General features: G+C 36.7%; 3 long non-coding RNA genes across 6 annotated transcripts; 1 reads left to right on the top strand and 2 right to left on the bottom strand.

Moving 5' to 3' along the window:
- Positions 1-5,930: 5,930 nt before the first annotated feature.
- LOC148923576 (uncharacterized) lies at positions 5,931-8,018 on the bottom strand. Its single transcript, XR_016132580.1, has 3 exons — positions 7,783-8,018; positions 6,733-6,797; positions 5,931-6,235 (listed from the first exon to the last, which is right to left on the bottom strand). It is a non-coding gene; the product is annotated as an uncharacterized LOC148923576 (long non-coding RNA).
- Positions 8,019-13,629: 5,611 nt separating this feature from the next.
- LOC125192836 (uncharacterized) lies at positions 13,630-14,541 on the bottom strand. The gene is made up of 2 exons (XR_007171478.2): positions 14,432-14,541; positions 13,630-13,934 (listed from the first exon to the last, which is right to left on the bottom strand). It is a non-coding gene; the product is annotated as an uncharacterized LOC125192836 (long non-coding RNA).
- A 240-nt stretch (positions 14,542-14,781) lies between these two features.
- LOC125192835 (uncharacterized) lies at positions 14,782-16,771 on the top strand. Of its 4 annotated transcripts, XR_016132538.1 has the most exons (5): positions 14,782-15,039; positions 15,104-15,207; positions 15,482-15,654; positions 15,786-15,858; positions 15,952-16,771. It is a non-coding gene; the product is annotated as an uncharacterized LOC125192835 (long non-coding RNA). The 4 variants fall into 4 exon arrangements; XR_007171475.2 differs by lacking the exon at positions 14,782-15,039 and having other exon boundaries at positions 15,049-15,207; XR_007171476.2 differs by lacking the exon at positions 14,782-15,039 and having other exon boundaries at positions 15,049-15,207; positions 15,482-15,664.
- Positions 16,772-18,794: the final 2,023 nt, after the last annotated feature.

Here is an 18,794-nt window from a genome sequence, read left to right as displayed (position 1 = left end):
ACAACAAAAATATAAACACAATTATATATAAAATATATTTTATATATTTTAAAATTATAAAATCTATTGTGAAGTATAAATATAATTATGAATAAATTATATTTAATTTATTTTTAAAATTATAAAATATAAATAATATTTTAAAAACTCTAATTTTCTATTTTAATTGATGTTGAAAGTCAGGTATACCGCAAAAGTAAGGTATACCGAATTTCGGCACGGTATACCGAAAATGTGGTACGGTATCGGTATGAAAATTCGTCATACCGAAAATAAGGTATACCGAAAACTTTGGTAAGGTAAAGATATGTCTTTTTCGCATACCGTGTTTACGATATGGTGGTTTTGGTAAGGTATATCGTACCTACCCACCCCTAATCTGTAGTACAGATCAAACTATGATCGAAAATAATCAATTAAGATATTATGAACTGCGTATTTGTATCCTGAACACATTATGGACATAAAATGGAAATATAGTAATGCAAATTTGTCACTGTTGGAATCTATGTCGGTCAATGGACTTTGACCAAATTATAAACGAGACATTTAATTTTGTGAAATTAAATGATATAGCGTCGATCTACGTTCGGAGTAGATGACCGTGGTATATTCATTTTCTCAAATCCTATTCCCGGTGAGTGAGAAATAATGGATTAAAGTTGTGCAAAATTGCAAACTTAATGAGCAATGAGAGAAGTTTAGGGAATAATTAAGAGAGTTAATTATCCCACAATGGAAGTTACAACCTTATTAAACTAGTATTTAATAAGAAGGATTATTACATGTAATAATTATAGTGGACTAAGATAAGCTGTAAGAGTCCACACGCGCACACGCGCGCGCCGCCCGCCCCGCCGCGAGCCGCGAGCCTCGAGCCCATGCCCTTGGACTTGGACTTGGATCTCGGCAATTGGTCTTTGGGTGTTCTTTGGGCCTGGTCGTGGGCTTGGTCCTTGGGCTTGGCCCAAGGCTAGTGGGTCTAGTTCTTTTTAGACCACCACCGTTGTCACGACCCAACTTTGCTTACTATAGCAAGGTTCGATATACCGTGACTGTGGTGGATAATAAGAATGCGGGTTGGGTAAAAAAAATGGACTTCATGGTTGAACTTTCTGACTGTAGAGTATAAACATTGAATACATGAATAGAATGGCTCGATCACAATGACTCGAGTCGGGGACAATACAATATACTGGTTAATTATCAGAGTCTTTAGAGAAATAAAGAATTTCACTTGATTTAATGCACAGCGGAAGGAACTGAACGCGGTTCCATCTTACAAATACCTCAAAGTGTGGGGGTGTTTGGCGAAGGTGATGGTTCCCCCGCCCAAAGAAGTTACAATTGGCCCCAAAACAGTTGATTGTATATTCATTGGATATGCACTTAACAATAGTGCATATAGATTTGTTGTCCACAAGTCTGAAATATCGACTATAACAGTGGGAACAATAATCGAGTCAAAGAATGTCGTGTTTCTCGAAAATACATTTCCTTGCAAGGAGAAAGAAGAAGTCTCAATCAATTCTGAGACAAGAATTGAGGAAGAGGCCACTAGTTCTAAGACAGTGGATGAAGCCACTAGTTCTAAATCCGCGGATGAAGAGCCTAAATCGCGCAAGCGAGTGAGACATGATCCAAGTGATGCAGTACTAAGACATGGTAGTAGGGTCAGAACACCAAAAATATTTGGTCCCGACTACATTGCTTTTATGTTGGATGAAGAGCCAACGTCTATAAAAGTAGCCTTCGATGGCCCAAACGGGTTACATTGGAGAGAAGCTGTTCAAAGCGAAATTGACTCAATTTTGCTAAACCACACTTGGGTGTTGGTTGATTTGCCCGAAGGTGCGAAACCTTTAGGGTGCAAATGGGTGCTTAAAAGAAAATTTAAGGCCGATGGAACAGTGGACAAATATAAAGCCCGACTGGTTGTAAAGGATTTTAAACAAAAGGAAGGACATGACTTCTTCGACACCTATTCACTTATAACGAGGATTACATCTATACGAGTGCTTCTCGCGATTGCTGCATTGCACAATCTTGAGATTCATCAAATGGATGTTAAGATTGCGTTTCTAAATGGTGAACTAGAGGACGAAATCTATATGGAACAACCCGAAGGGTTTGTAGTACCCGGACAAGAGAAAAAGGTATGTAAGCTGGTTAAGTCACTCTATGGATTGAAACAAGCGCCGTTGCAATGACACTTGAAGTTTGATAATGTGATGTTATCAAATGGGTTTAAAATCAATGAGTGTGACAAGTGTGTCTATATTAAGAGCACTGATAGCAGAAATGTTATAGTGTGTCTTTACGTTGATGACATGCTAATCATGGGTAGTAACACTCTAGTGATTAATGAGACCAAAGCCATGTTAAAAAGGAATTTTGACATGAAAGACATGGGTATAGCCGATGTAATTCTTGGAATGAAAATTCTAAGAATATCCGACGGAATCATCTTAACCCAATCTCATTATGCTGAGAAGATATTGAAGAAATTCAATGCCTATGATAGCGCGCCGGTTAAGACTCCAATTGAACTCGATGTTTACTTGAGCCAAAACAAGGGCGAACCCGTTGCACAAGAAGAAAATGCACGGGTCATTGGGTGCATTATGTACTTAACTAATTGCACTCGATCGGACATTGCTTGTGCCGTGAACAAGTTGAGTCGTTACACGAGTAATCCAAGCAAAGAGCATTGGAGAGCTCTTGTAAGGGTTTTGAGATATCTAAAACATACTCAAAATCATGGGCTACATTTTTCGAGATACACCCCCGCACTTGAAGGGTACTGTGATGCGAATTGGATATCCGACAATAAGGACTCACTTTCAACAAGTGGATACGTCTTTACTATTGGGGGTGGTGCTGTCTCGTGGAAATCCACTAAACAGACATGTATAGCCCGTTCAACCATGGAATCGGAATTCATAGCTTTAGATAAAGCTGGGGAAGAAGCCGAGTGTCTTAAGAACTTCCTTGAGGATATTCCAGGTTGGTCTAAGCCAGTGCCACCAGTGTTGATTCACTGTGATAGCCAAGCCGCTATCGGGAGGGCGAACAATGGCTTTTATAACGATAAGTCTCGAAATATCCGTCGACGACATAATACTGTGAGACATTTGATCACAACAAGCGTGATTACAATTGACTATGTAAAGTCAATAGATAATCTAGCGGATCCGCTAACCAAAGGGTTAAACCGTGATCAAATGAATAAGTTGCTAGAGGGAATGAGTTTGAAATCCACAAACTAAAGAATTTTCATAGTGGTAACCCAACCATGATGACTGGAGATCCCAAGAACTTGGTTCAATGGGAAAACTAAGCTATGAGAGTTCGTGTGAAACACTCATCTACATCTATTCCCTAAAGAGCAATAGAGTGTTGAAACTTACCTTGTGGTGAGAATAAGTCTATGACTTTTTCGGATTCCTAAGGATCTCAAGGAGATTGAGTTCTCAAAGAGACCGAGTAGGGCAAGATACTCGAGTAGGAATCGCCTATGTAAGTGTGAAATGTGGCCGCTTCAAATTACACATTTATGAATCCAAAGTGGTGTCCAAGGCCGCAAAGGACAAAAAACGTGAGAACAGATGAGGTTGAGGTGTTTGAGTGTTAACACCATTGTCTCGGTGCACGCCGTGGGGGACTAGTTCAAAGCATCGCGCTACTAGGCCGCCTGTGTATCCGATGGCATTGACTATGGAAGGAAAGCTAAAAGCTACCTATCCTTATGTAACACCCAACCCTTCCGACGTATTTTCTTATGATAAAAACAAATATCCAAAATTTTAAAATAATTTACCCACGTGTCAAATATGAAATAAAAGGCTCATATAGGATAAGTTCAAAAACCAACCAACATTATTGGGTACACTTTTCAAAACATTCTGAACTGTTGTGGACCATCTCACCTCTCAGTGTATATAATTTCCACATTTAATCTCGCATCACACATCAAACATATTCTCTTCATCTTTACCAACACATATATCCAGAAGCAATGAATATCATAAACAGTTTAGTATTCATATGCATATGCCTCTCCGTTCTTTTTATTATTCTGTGAAAAATCAAGCTTGGTATCTGCCCGGGATTCCTCTATGACCAGAAGGTCACTCTGTATTTGGACTCATAGGTCCCTCTATACTTTCAGATCCAGGGCAAGACCGTCACAGATCCTCTTTAGTCATATGATTCATGTACTTTCAATAATATCATATATAAAACATATCATCAAAATCATACACAACATATAAATAATAAATTTTATATTCATATGCATATGCTCCATGTTCCGTTTTATTATTCTGTGATGGATCAAGTCTGGTATCTGCCCGGGATTCCTCTATGACCCGAAGGTCCCTTTGTATTTGGACTCATAGGTCCCTCTATAGTTGGACTCATAGGTCCCTCTGTATTTGACCCGTAGGTCCCTCTGTATTTGACCCGAAGGTCCCTCTATAATTTCAGATACCGGACAAGACCGTCACGGATCCTCTTTAATCAAACAATTCATATATTTATGTAGAACATATCAATATCAATTACAGATTTAATATTTCTATCATATTTCATCAAATAAATTCCTTTAAAATATACTCTCTTATATCAATCATATATTCATATCATATTCCACCATATAAATCAAATATTCACTCCAAGCTAACATATAGCAATCAACTATGTAATATATAAAAATAAAAGTGTGATTTATACATACCTGATATCTATAAATAATTTAATCAAACTCTGGTATCTATAAGTAATTTAATCAAACTCTTGATTCTGTATCCAGATCTATCATCTCAGTCTTATTTTAGGATATTCACGTCCGAACTGAGGGGAATAATATTTTTATTTTCTTATTGTCTAATCTAATATCCCCTCGTACTTCTAATTTTTGCCTATTTTATTTTATTTTTTTCTTTTCTAGGAACCCCCTCCGTTACGAACACAAAGCTATATATATGATCTATATATATTATTCAAGTAAAGTCGGCTGCCATATATATCACTTTATTGTTTAATTTCTAGAATGTGAAGACATGAATTGGTTTATTTCATTACACATGGAAAACTTATGTTATATGGTTGATACACTAAGCACTCAATTATTTAACAAATAATACGTAGCATGGTACTCAATATATGCATTACACGTATACTCTAATTTTATACATATTATAATTATAAAATAATAATTGTTACACGTATACTCTATAATATTATACATATTATAATTATAAAATAATAATATAACAATTATGCTAATAATTCATTAAAATTTAACTTTCTATCTTATTCTTTTAATGTTTTAAATATATAATATGTCATGGAAATATAATTATACAAAATAATACATTACGCACCAGGGATGTCACACCTTATGCTTATATACCTCTCGAGGGTTGAGCTTGTGTCTGTCATGTGGGGGATTGTTGGAATCTATGCCGGTCAATGGACTATGACCAAATTATAATTTCAACGAGACATTTAATTTTGTGAAATTAAATGATATAGCGTCGATCTACGTTCGGAGTAGATGACCGTGGTATATTCATTTTCTCAAATCTGATTCCCGGTGTGTGAGAAATAATGGATTAAAGTTGTGCAAAATTGCAAATTTAATGAGCTATGAGAGAAGCTTAGGGAATAATTAAGAGAGTTAATTATCCCACATTGGAAGTTACAACCTTATTAAACAAGTATTTAATAAGAAGGATTATTAAATGTAATAATTATAGTGGACTAAGATGGCTTATAAGAGCCCACACGCGCACACACGCGCGCGCCGCCCGCCCCGCCGCGAGCCTCGAGCCTCGAGCCCGCGCCCGCACCGGTGCCAGTGCTCGGTAAGTGTCACGACCCAACTTTGCTAAGTATAACTAAGCTCATTGGATTATGACTTGGGATGGAATAGAAGGACAATCTTTAGATAAAAAGGATTTTCACACACAATACTCGCTTAATCAATACTCGATTATGCAAAATCGAGTTAAGGTTCTTACAATACAACATAGCACACATCAGAGTTTCTTTAGAAATAGGGATCTCAATTTATGGAATAAAACAGCGGAAGCGACTGGAACGCGGTTACATGTATGAAGACATGAACCTCCGAGAGTAGTACACACTAGTAGGGTAGATTTCTTTATTCGGCATACAGTAGTAGGATAAGATAGTTGATTCAGCACACTCCACTCCATCACAGCTCAACCTGCACATTTAGAAATACATGCAGGGCTGAGTACAGGGGTACTCAGTGCACACGTTGCCGAAAAATACAATATATAAAAACAAATATTGTCAAGCCATCATACAAGTAATACTCGGGGTTTTTCTGAAAATGACCCAAGCTTACTAAATTCTTTTACTTTAAAAGTTGACTGATCAGTCTTAGTTCCTTCTGTAATTCGCCATATCTGAACTTTTCTTCTGGTGCCGGGAAAGTGGCCACTTTGCACGAGCACCGGACCGGCCAACCCTCTCGATGACACACGGTCCATGTGTACACTAGTCCGAGTAGGGACTCTCCCCTTGCTGGGACCCGAATTCGATTTCTTACTTTATTTGGCATAGCACATTCGGTATAACCAAACAGATAGGCATCATACATAAAACAAAACATTTAAGGCATGACAACATTATTTTCATAATTAATCATCATAAAACAATACTTTATACTTTTATCCATTGTAGGATAAGAAAGTGCACCTCGTATGCTTCTTACTCCGTATGACAATATTAACCCACTTGGAGTTAAATTCCTTGCGATGGACCTTGTCTAATAAAAGATAATAACCTATTTAGCTTCAAAGAAATAACAATAGCGGATGATATGCTCTTAGGATATGCATCCTATTTTCCTTCTCTCTTTCATAAACTCATTCACTTTAATTAAACCCGTAGATTTAATTATTGGTATTAATTAATCGAGAGATTAATTAATTTAATAAACTTGAGGATTTACATACAAACCCACTTACTCAAAATTAATTCAAGAGAATTTTATCTCGAGCGATTAATTCAATCATAAATAATGAATTCCAAATAAGGACTAATTAATTTTAGTCTAACACTCATTTGATATTTGAAAGGCCCAAAAGTCAAGGGAGCAAAATCATTATTTCAATTACCTACTGAGTCAAACTAGCTGCTATACGTAACTTCTTTCTTATCATCATTTATCTCTATTCTCTTCCTAACTCTCTCTCTCTCTTTCTTTTTCTTTTCTAAATTTTCGCCACACAAGGTGCAGCCTCGAGTTTCTTCACGATCGGGAATTCAAACAACATCCGATTGTCACGAAATTTTAACCAAAGGTAGAAGATCATAAAGGATCATTCTTACCGTAGGAGATCAAATTTTAACGGTTAGATTTTCCAGAAATAATTTCGGAAGTGGCTGTCGGTTTCTACAGTAGCAGCGTCGATTTTCTATACGATCGGGGGTTCAAACGTAGTCCGATCGTTCTGAAATTTTAAAGGAAGGTAAACAACTTATCTAAATTCATTATGACCAAAGGGAATTTCATTTGGACGGTTAGATTTTCTATTATAAATTTCCGAAGTGGCTGCTAAAACAAGAGGCTTATTTTGAAACATGTTACGAGATTTTCTAGTTTCTTGAATAAAAACAAATATGACGTATTTGGTAAAAGGAGAGCATGCTTGGTTGTGATTCTATGTTCTATATGAATTCATGCTAACATGACGTGCTTGATAAAACTTGAAAAGAGTTAACTTGCGGTTTGAAAATCATTACCTCAAAAGAACGATAAAAGGTTTATTTAGAAGTGCTTCTGCTTGAAATTCTCCTTCTTGAAAAATGCTTGCTTGAAACTTGCTAGGAAAGATGGAAAACTTTTCTGTCTGCTTGCTTAAAATTTTGGGTGAAAAGAGATTTTAGGTGCGTATGATTTTGGTAGAAAGAAGTTTGAGAGTGCGTCGCAGAAGTGTGATACTGGATTTTGGTGTGTGTAGCAGAGTGATGCCTCAGAGAAGTTATGAAACTTGAAATTTCACAACTCTCCTTCCTTATACTACTTTCTGCCGACACTCGCATGCAACAAAAAAAATAATTGAAAGCTTTTAATTCAACGCTCTTCCTGATTTTGGGGATATGTCTCCCTTGATTTAAATTCTTGTCTGCAGATTTTGCAGAAAATAATGACTCGCCTTTACATACACACATATATATATATATATACTTGAATTATAAAACGTGATGCATGTACTTATGTGATGACTCCATGTCATTTTCAGTGAATAGTGTTGCACTATTCACATGTTGACTATGGTTAAAGATGGTAGAAGTTATTTTTGTTACTACACTATTATTACACTGTCGTTTCTGACTTGTCCCATCATTTGTAGGAAGTTGAGGTTTCCTGAAGATAGAATACTAGCTTTGCGAAGAAGCTTTAGCTCATTTTTGTAACATCATAAATTAGATATAATTAATACATTTCTCATTTGAAGAGAAATGACTATATTCTGTAAATAGACATTTAATATCCCTCTGCTTTATAAATGTACATGGACAATTATTTTATCGTTTCATGTATCCTTTTGTACATTAAAGTCCTTGATCAAAATTAGTTTCACGTTGGCTCTTAACTATCAATTAAAACTCATCAAGAATTTTAATACCACAAAACATAGAGTTTAAAATACTACTTGCTTTTATATAATTATTTACTCGATAAACGTTCAAGGACGTTAATTTGAGCGGGGTATTACAACCGTTTCCACGTTAGCAAGCCAAGCGGGATGACACCTCGTCAGTTTGACGCGGTAAGCCAACGTGGCTGACACGTGACAGTCCACGTCATGAACGAATCTAGAAGCTTCTAGATTCAGACTCTCAGCTCTGTAACGGCTTGTAACGCCTCGTAACAAAATCTCACTCAAAGGAAAAGACATCACTCCTTATGAGTTGTGGAAAGACAGGAAACCATCTTACAAATACCTCAAAGTGTGGGGGTGTTTGGCGAAGGTGATGGTTCCCCCGCCCAAAGAAGTTACAATTGGCCCCAAAACAGTTGATTGTATATTCATTGGATATGCACTTAACAATAGTGCATATAGATTTGTTGTCCACAAGTCTGAAATATCGACTATAACAGTGGGAACAATAATCGAGTCAAAGAATGTCGTGTTTCTCGAAAATACATTTCCTTGCAAGGAGAAAGAAGAAGTCTCAATCAATTCTGAGACAAGAATTGAGGAAGAGGCCACTAGTTCTAAGACAGTGGATGAAGCCACTAGTTCTAAATCCGCGGATGAAGAGCCTAAATCGCGCAAGCGAGTGAGACATGATCCAAGTGATGCAGTACTAAGACATGGTAGTAGGGTCAGAACACCAAAAATATTTGGTCCCGACTACATTGCTTTTATGTTGGATGAAGAGCCAACGTCTATAAAAGTAGCCTTCGATGGCCCAAACGGGTTACATTGGAGAGAAGCTGTTCAAAGCGAAATTGACTCAATTTTGCTAAACCACACTTGGGTGTTGGTTGATTTGCCCGAAGGTGCGAAACCTTTAGGGTGCAAATGGGTGCTTAAAAGAAAATTTAAGGCCGATGGAACAGTGGACAAATATAAAGCCCGACTGGTTGTAAAGGATTTTAAACAAAAGGAAGGACATGACTTCTTCGACACCTATTCACTTATAACGAGGATTACATCTATACGAGTGCTTCTCGCGATTGCTGCATTGCACAATCTTGAGATTCATCAAATGGATGTTAAGATTGCGTTTCTAAATGGTGAACTAGAGGACGAAATCTATATGGAACAACCCGAAGGGTTTGTAGTACCCGGACAAGAGAAAAAGGTATGTAAGCTGGTTAAGTCACTCTATGGATTGAAACAAGCGCCGTTGCAATGACACTTGAAGTTTGATAATGTGATGTTATCAAATGGGTTTAAAATCAATGAGTGTGACAAGTGTGTCTATATTAAGAGCACTGATAGCAGAAATGTTATAGTGTGTCTTTACGTTGATGACATGCTAATCATGGGTAGTAACACTCTAGTGATTAATGAGACCAAAGCCATGTTAAAAAGGAATTTTGACATGAAAGACATGGGTATAGCCGATGTAATTCTTGGAATGAAAATTCTAAGAATATCCGACGGAATCATCTTAACCCAATCTCATTATGCTGAGAAGATATTGAAGAAATTCAATGCCTATGATAGCGCGCCGGTTAAGACTCCAATTGAACTCGATGTTTACTTGAGCCAAAACAAGGGCGAACCCGTTGCACAAGAAGAAAATGCACGGGTCATTGGGTGCATTATGTACTTAACTAATTGCACTCGATCGGACATTGCTTGTGCCGTGAACAAGTTGAGTCGTTACACGAGTAATCCAAGCAAAGAGCATTGGAGAGCTCTTGTAAGGGTTTTGAGATATCTAAAACATACTCAAAATCATGGGCTACATTTTTCGAGATACACCCCCGCACTTGAAGGGTACTGTGATGCGAATTGGATATCCGACAATAAGGACTCACTTTCAACAAGTGGATACGTCTTTACTATTGGGGGTGGTGCTGTCTCGTGGAAATCCACTAAACAGACATGTATAGCCCGTTCAACCATGGAATCGGAATTCATAGCTTTAGATAAAGCTGGGGAAGAAGCCGAGTGTCTTAAGAACTTCCTTGAGGATATTCCAGGTTGGTCTAAGCCAGTGCCACCAGTGTTGATTCACTGTGATAGCCAAGCCGCTATCGGGAGGGCGAACAATGGCTTTTATAACGATAAGTCTCGAAATATCCGTCGACGACATAATACTGTGAGACATTTGATCACAACAAGCGTGATTACAATTGACTATGTAAAGTCAATAGATAATCTAGCGGATCCGCTAACCAAAGGGTTAAACCGTGATCAAATGAATAAGTTGCTAGAGGGAATGAGTTTGAAATCCACAAACTAAAGAATTTTCATAGTGGTAACCCAACCATGATGACTGGAGATCCCAAGAACTTGGTTCAATGGGAAAACTAAGCTATGAGAGTTCGTGTGAAACACTCATCTACATCTATTCCCTAAAGAGCAATAGAGTGTTGAAACTTACCTTGTGGTGTGAATAAGTCTATGACTTTTTCGGATTCCTAAGGATCTCAAGGAGATTGAGTTCTCAAAGAGACCGAGTAGGGCAAGATACTCGAGTAGGAATCGCCTATGTAAGTGTGAAATGTGGCCGCTTCAAATTACACATTTATGAATCCAAAGTGGTGTCCAAGGCCGCAAAGGACAAAAAACGTGAGAACAGATGAGGTTGAGGTGTTTGAGTGTTAACACCATTGTCTCGGTGCACGCCGTGGGGGACTAGTTCAAAGCATCGCGCTACTAGGCCGCCTGTGTATCCGATGGCATTGACTATGGAAGGAAAGCTAAAAGCTACCTATCCTTATGTAACACCCAACCCTTCCGACGTATTTTCTTATGATAAAAACAAATATCCAAAATTTTAAAATAATTTACCCACGTGTCAAATATGAAATAAAAGGCTCATATAGGATAAGTTCAAAAACCAACCAACATTATTGGGTACACTTTTCAAAACATTCTGAACTGTTGTGGACCATCTCACCTCTCAGTGTATATAATTTCCACATTTAATCTCGCATCACACATCAAACATATTCTCTTCATCTTTACCAACACATATATCCAGAAGCAATGAATATCATAAACAGTTTAGTATTCATATGCATATGCCTCTCCGTTCTTTTTATTATTCTGTGAAAAATCAAGCTTGGTATCTGCCCGGGATTCCTCTATGACCAGAAGGTCACTCTGTATTTGGACTCATAGGTCCCTCTATACTTTCAGATCCAGGGCAAGACCGTCACAGATCCTCTTTAGTCATATGATTCATGTACTTTCAATAATATCATATATAAAACATATCATCAAAATCATACACAACATATAAATAATAAATTTTATATTCATATGCATATGCTCCATGTTCCGTTTTATTATTCTGTGATGGATCAAGTCTGGTATCTGCCCGGGATTCCTCTATGACCCGAAGGTCCCTTTGTATTTGGACTCATAGGTCCCTCTATAGTTGGACTCATAGGTCCCTCTGTATTTGACCCGTAGGTCCCTCTGTATTTGACCCGAAGGTCCCTCTATAATTTCAGATACCGGACAAGACCGTCACGGATCCTCTTTAATCAAACAATTCATATATTTATGTAGAACATATCAATATCAATTACAGATTTAATATTTCTATCATATTTCATCAAATAAATTCCTTTAAAATATACTCTCTTATATCAATCATATATTCATATCATATTCCACCATATAAATCAAATATTCACTCCAAGCTAACATATAGCAATCAACTATGTAATATATAAAAATAAAAGTGTGATTTATACATACCTGATATCTATAAATAATTTAATCAAACTCTGGTATCTATAAGTAATTTAATCAAACTCTTGATTCTGTATCCAGATCTATCATCTCAGTCTTATTTTAGGATATTCACGTCCGAACTGAGGGGAATAATATTTTTATTTTCTTATTGTCTAATCTAATATCCCCTCGTACTTCTAATTTTTGCCTATTTTATTTTATTTTTTTCTTTTCTAGGAACCCCCTCCGTTACGAACACAAAGCTATATATATGATCTATATATATTATTCAAGTAAAGTCGGCTGCCATATATATCACTTTATTGTTTAATTTCTAGAATGTGAAGACATGAATTGGTTTATTTCATTACACATGGAAAACTTATGTTATATGGTTGATACACTAAGCACTCAATTATTTAACAAATAATACGTAGCATGGTACTCAATATATGCATTACACGTATACTCTAATTTTATACATATTATAATTATAAAATAATAATTGTTACACGTATACTCTATAATATTATACATATTATAATTATAAAATAATAATATAACAATTATGCTAATAATTCATTAAAATTTAACTTTCTATCTTATTCTTTTAATGTTTTAAATATATAATATGTCATGGAAATATAATTATACAAAATAATACATTACGCACCAGGGATGTCACACCTTATGCTTATATACCTCTCGAGGGTTGAGCTTGTGTCTGTCATGTGGGGGATTGTTGGAATCTATGCCGGTCAATGGACTATGACCAAATTATAATTTCAACGAGACATTTAATTTTGTGAAATTAAATGATATAGCGTCGATCTACGTTCGGAGTAGATGACCGTGGTATATTCATTTTCTCAAATCTGATTCCCGGTGTGTGAGAAATAATGGATTAAAGTTGTGCAAAATTGCAAATTTAATGAGCTATGAGAGAAGCTTAGGGAATAATTAAGAGAGTTAATTATCCCACATTGGAAGTTACAACCTTATTAAACAAGTATTTAATAAGAAGGATTATTAAATGTAATAATTATAGTGAACTAAGATGGCTTATAAGAGCCCACACGCGCACACACGCGCGCGCCGCCCGCCCCGCCGCGAGCCTCGAGCCTCGAGCCCGCGCCCGCACCGGTGCCAGTGCTCGGTAAGTGTCACGACCCAACTTTGCTAAGTATAACTAAGCTCATTGGATTATGACTTGGGATGGAATAGAAGGACAATCTTTAGATAAAAAGGATTTTCACACACAATACTCGCTTAATCAATACTCGATTATGCAAAATCGAGTTAAGGTTCTTACAATACAACATAGCACACATCAGAGTTTCTTTAGAAATAGGGATCTCAATTTATGGAATAAAACAGCGGAAGCGACTGGAACGCGGTTACATGTATGAAGACATGAACCTCCGAGAGTAGTACACACTAGTAGGGTAGATTTCTTTATTCGGCATACAGTAGTAGGATAAGATAGTTGATTCAGCACACTCCACTCCATCACAGCTCAACCTGCACATTTAGAAATACATGCAGGGCTGAGTACAGGGGTACTCAGTGCACACGTTGCCGAAAAATACAATATATAAAAACAAATATTGTCAAGCCATCATACAAGTAATACTCGGGGTTTTTCTGAAAATGACCCAAGCTTACTAAATTCTTTTACTTTAAAAGTTGACTGATCAGTCTTAGTTCCTTCTGTAATTCGCCATATCTGAACTTTTCTTCTGGTGCCGGGAAAGTGGCCACTTTGCACGAGCACCGGACCGGCCAACCCTCTCGATGACACACGGTCCATGTGGACACTAGTCCGAGTAGGGACTCTCCCCTTGCTGGGACCCGAATTCGATTTCTTACTTTATTTGGCATAGCACATTCGGTATAACCAAACAGATAGGCATCATACATAAAACAAAACATTTAAGGCATGACAACATTATTTTCATAATTAATCATCATAAAACAATACTTTATACTTTTATCCATTGTAGGATAAGAAAGTGCACCTCGTATGCTTCTTACTCCGTATGACAATATTAACCCACTTGGAGTTAAATTCCTTGCGATGGACCTTGTCTAATAAAAGATAATAACCTATTTAGCTTCAAAGAAATAACAATAGCGGATGATATGCTCTTAGGATATGCATCCTATTTTCCTTCTCTCTTTCATAAACTCATTCACTTTAATTAAACCCGTAGATTTAATTATTGGTATTAATTAATCGAGAGATTAATTAATTTAATAAACTTGAGGATTTACATACAAACCCACTTACTCAAAATTAATTCAAGAGAATTTTATCTCGAGCGATTAATTCAATCATAAATAATGAATTCCAAATAAGGACTAATTAATTTTAGTCTAACACTCATTTGATATTTGAAAGGCCCAAAAGTCAAGGGAGCAAAATCATTATTTCAATTACCTACTGAGTCAAACTAGCTGCTATACGTAACTTCTTTCTTATCATCATTTATCTCTATTCTCTTCCTAACTCTCTCTCTCTCTTTCTTTTTCTTTTCTAAATTTTCGCCACACAAGGTGCAGCCTCGAGTTTCTTCACGATCGGGAATTCAAACAACATCCGATTGTCACGAAATTTTAACCAAAGGTAGAAGATCATAAAGGATCATTCTTACCGTAGGAGATCAAATTTTAACGGTTAGATTTTCCAGAAATAATTTCGGAAGTGGCTGTCGGTTTCTACAGTAGCAGCGTCGATTTTCTATACGATCGGGGGTTCAAACGTAGTCCGATCGTTCTGAAATTTTAAAGGAAGGTAAACAACTTATCTAACTTCATTATGACCGAAGGAAATTTCATTTGAACGGTTAGATATTTCGTTATAAACTTCCGAAGGTGCTGGTCAAACATTTAGGAGTTTTTCCTACTTTTTATGTGATTCCAAGACTTTGCACAAGTAGTACGTAACTTAGGCTCAGCATGAATTGGCACATGAATTTGAAGATTGATTATCTAGGAGCATGCTTGGTTGTGATTCTATGTTCTATATGAATTCATGCTAACATGACATGTTTATAACAACTTGAAAGGATTTAGCTCGTGGTTTAATAATCATTACCTCGAGAGGATGATAAGAGATTTCTATGACGAGACTTGGAATCCTCCTTCCTAAAGAGAGTTTGAACACTTGGTATCGGGAGGTTGGGAACTTCTTCGTCTACCTGCTCGAAAATAAAAGTTTGGAAGTGAAAGAGAATTTTGGGTAGGCGTCGGTAATGGAAGCTGATACCTTCCTTTATACTCTAATTCTCTACACAAGTTATGGCTGTGCGTCTTTCTCGGTAAATTATCCCAACATCATCATTGTTTTATTTAATTTCATCACGTTTGCAGATGTAGAGTCAAGGAGCTTGTTTGATGGCGGAGCTCCCGGGATGGTGCAGGTGGTAAAGAAGGTCAAGTCTAGGTACTATTCATCTCTTCCCCCACTTCCTATTCTTTTGCCCATAGGTAGATATATATTTATTTTACTAATTACCGTGGTCATTTTCTTATGTAGGAGGTTTTTCTAAAATGGAAGCAGGAGTTACTAATCGCTCGCGATGTCGGACTTTCTTTTATCATTGTAAACATTCAAATACCACTTGTTATTTTATGCATCTAGATTAGTGCATCAAATATGTAATTAGAACGGGGTGTTACAGTAAGCCAAGCGGGATGACACCTCGTCAGCGAGCCAAGCGGGATGACACCTCGTCAGTATGACGCGGTAAGCCAACGTGGCTGACACGTGACAGTCCACGTCATGAGCGAATCTAGAAGTTTCTAGATTCAGACTCTCAGCTCTGTAACGGATTGTAACGCCTCGTAACCGACGACCGTTACGGTCTAGCATTGATGACAGCCATCAAGACTGTGTTGGCCCCTGCAGTGGACTGAGCCTATAAATAGGCTAGTCATTCTAACATTCTAGACACCAGAAACTAGAATAGCACTCTGCATCATACACTCCCTCTTCCTCTCCTCTGCATTGTTTTTTCTGTCGAAAGCTCTGCCCTCTCCTCCATTCAGTTCGCCGGAGCTCTGTTGATAGCGGTGCTGCTTCACCAGAGACGCAGCCGTTTTATCTTTGGGGACGAAACGCCAATTCGAAGAGCACTATCGGGGCATATCTCGTCTTGCGGAAAGAGGCCTCATCGACTCGGCTATTTCCTGTTCTACGGTTTATAGTTTTGATTTTTGTTTATAATTTTCGTTTCAGTTCGTTTCTATATTCCTTCTTGGGTTGTATTACGCCCGGTTATCTCTTGTAATTCCACAAAACCAACAGTCACATACTAATAAAAGATGGTATATTGATGATATATCAAATACAAATATGATATAAGAAGTAGTACCTTATAATTGACGAAAATGATTTGATTAAAGTAACATTATTATGTTGAATTAACTTAATTAATTGGATGTATCCATAATTATTACATCAATTTAGGAAAATCAGTTTTAGGAAAATAAAATTAATTTGTGCAATTTTCACAATTACCGTTATGAAATATTTTAAACAAATTTGTAATCGATAATTATATATTTTAAATAAGTACTTTAACTATATGAGCATAACCAAGTTAGTCTTAGGATTGATTATTTGATCGTCTTATTTACGTAGCACTGGAAAGTGCTTCCTAAGTTTCTATTGAAGTACACGGTTCACTGCGAGCCAACCCCATGGTAGCCCCGTTACACAATGGAAGGATATTCATCTGCGGGGGCACTCCTACAAGAAGTAGTTGGATTGAGATCTACGACCCGAAGAAAGGGGAGTTCTTCAGTAGGGAATTACCTGTGTACATCCAACGGATTCCCGTAGCAAGATCTTGCTTATTGTGGACCAAACAACTTGTTATGGCGCGCTATTATACCACCAAAATATAATGAATATCTACTGCAAATTCCATTCTATTTCAAAGCAACGGACATTCCAAGACTATTCCATCACAATTAGTAACAGACTTTCATTTGCAGTTAAAAAAATCTGCTGCTAATCAGCGAATTTTTTGTGGTGACTATCTATACAAATCAAAGAGAAAGTTTGGTTCCGTAACTATTAATGTACTCAAAAGCATAAGCAAAAAAAAAAATTAATATATATAAAAAATATCACAAGAAAATGTAACACAACGAGAAATGTACAGCTATGGATTCAACTAGTATGAAAACGTCGTGCAATTAGTTCAATAACTTCGAGTACCCATTTTATGTCTCTAGGATTACTATGAAAGTCACTAGTCTAGGTGGAGCCCTCTCTCGAGTGCGCTCTCCTCGTTGATTAACCCTTAATATTGAAGTCTCATTCAAATATGTCTAGATTAACTCCAAGAAACAAAAAAATACTTCTATGTTCAAATCCCACCAATAAGAAATCAAGACAAATTCATCAAAATATCCTTCATGCCAATACTCAAATAACCTCACAATATAAGTACTAGGTGTGGGTGCACATAAGCATAGGCATTCCTTCACAATGTAGTCCCAAACAAAGCCATTAGATATAAAGTCTTTAACAAAAAGACCATAAAACATCTCAATTCCGTTGAAATGCCTGATTGACATGCAATAAAAACAATTAACATGTCAAGACACACATGCTCCAAGCACTTTGTTTCCATTTGGCTCAGTCATCTCCACACTATCTTTGCCCAAATTCTTGAATATTTTTACAAAAGATTTGACATTCTCAACTAGACATACACAAGAAATGGTCATCCTACTGTACAAAGTTGAAATTAAACAAGATAGGACTAATTACAAAATCCCTATTCTCAAGATCATGCAATAAAAACTTGCGAAAAGTAACAAGTATCATAAGATTCTCATCAAAATAAGTCCCACGTAATTGCTCTAACAATTTTAATACAAGACCACAAATATGGAAACAATGCATTCTTATGCCATTAATCACAACACAATTCACGAGAGACACGTAAGTGACAAAATCATTTATAAGATAACCATAGAACACTTCAATCCCATTGGAGGGTTTAAACTCTTTGCAACGAAAATACAGCAAACACCAAGTTCTAAAGTCATTATCCATTTCACTTCTCTTGGTCCTATTCACATCCGCATTTTCATGAAGCTTAAGATCATCCAAAAATAAGAACTTAGCCATCTTAGCATACAAGGAAGTCATTCCAACATTCAAGATAGAATCCATAAGAGAAATGTCATATCTCTCAATACTTGAATTAATAAAAAAGGATCAATATATAATACAAAGGTAGATTTAGTCTTCAAAAATTTAAGCTCATAAGGTTTCTTATCACACAAGTCATCAATAACAAATCTATCAACAATTATTTGGACCAAACAACTGTTCAAAGCAATTATAGACAAAAGAAATCT

This window comes from Salvia hispanica, chromosome 6 (genome assembly GCF_029641045.1).
Source record: "Salvia hispanica isolate PSC_SH4W2 chromosome 6, Shi_PSC_v1, whole genome shotgun sequence".
NCBI lineage: Eukaryota > Viridiplantae > Streptophyta > Magnoliopsida > Lamiales > Lamiaceae > Salvia > Salvia hispanica.
Note: the sequence above shows the minus strand (reverse complement) of the source record. Positions and strands in the feature narration are given on the sequence as shown.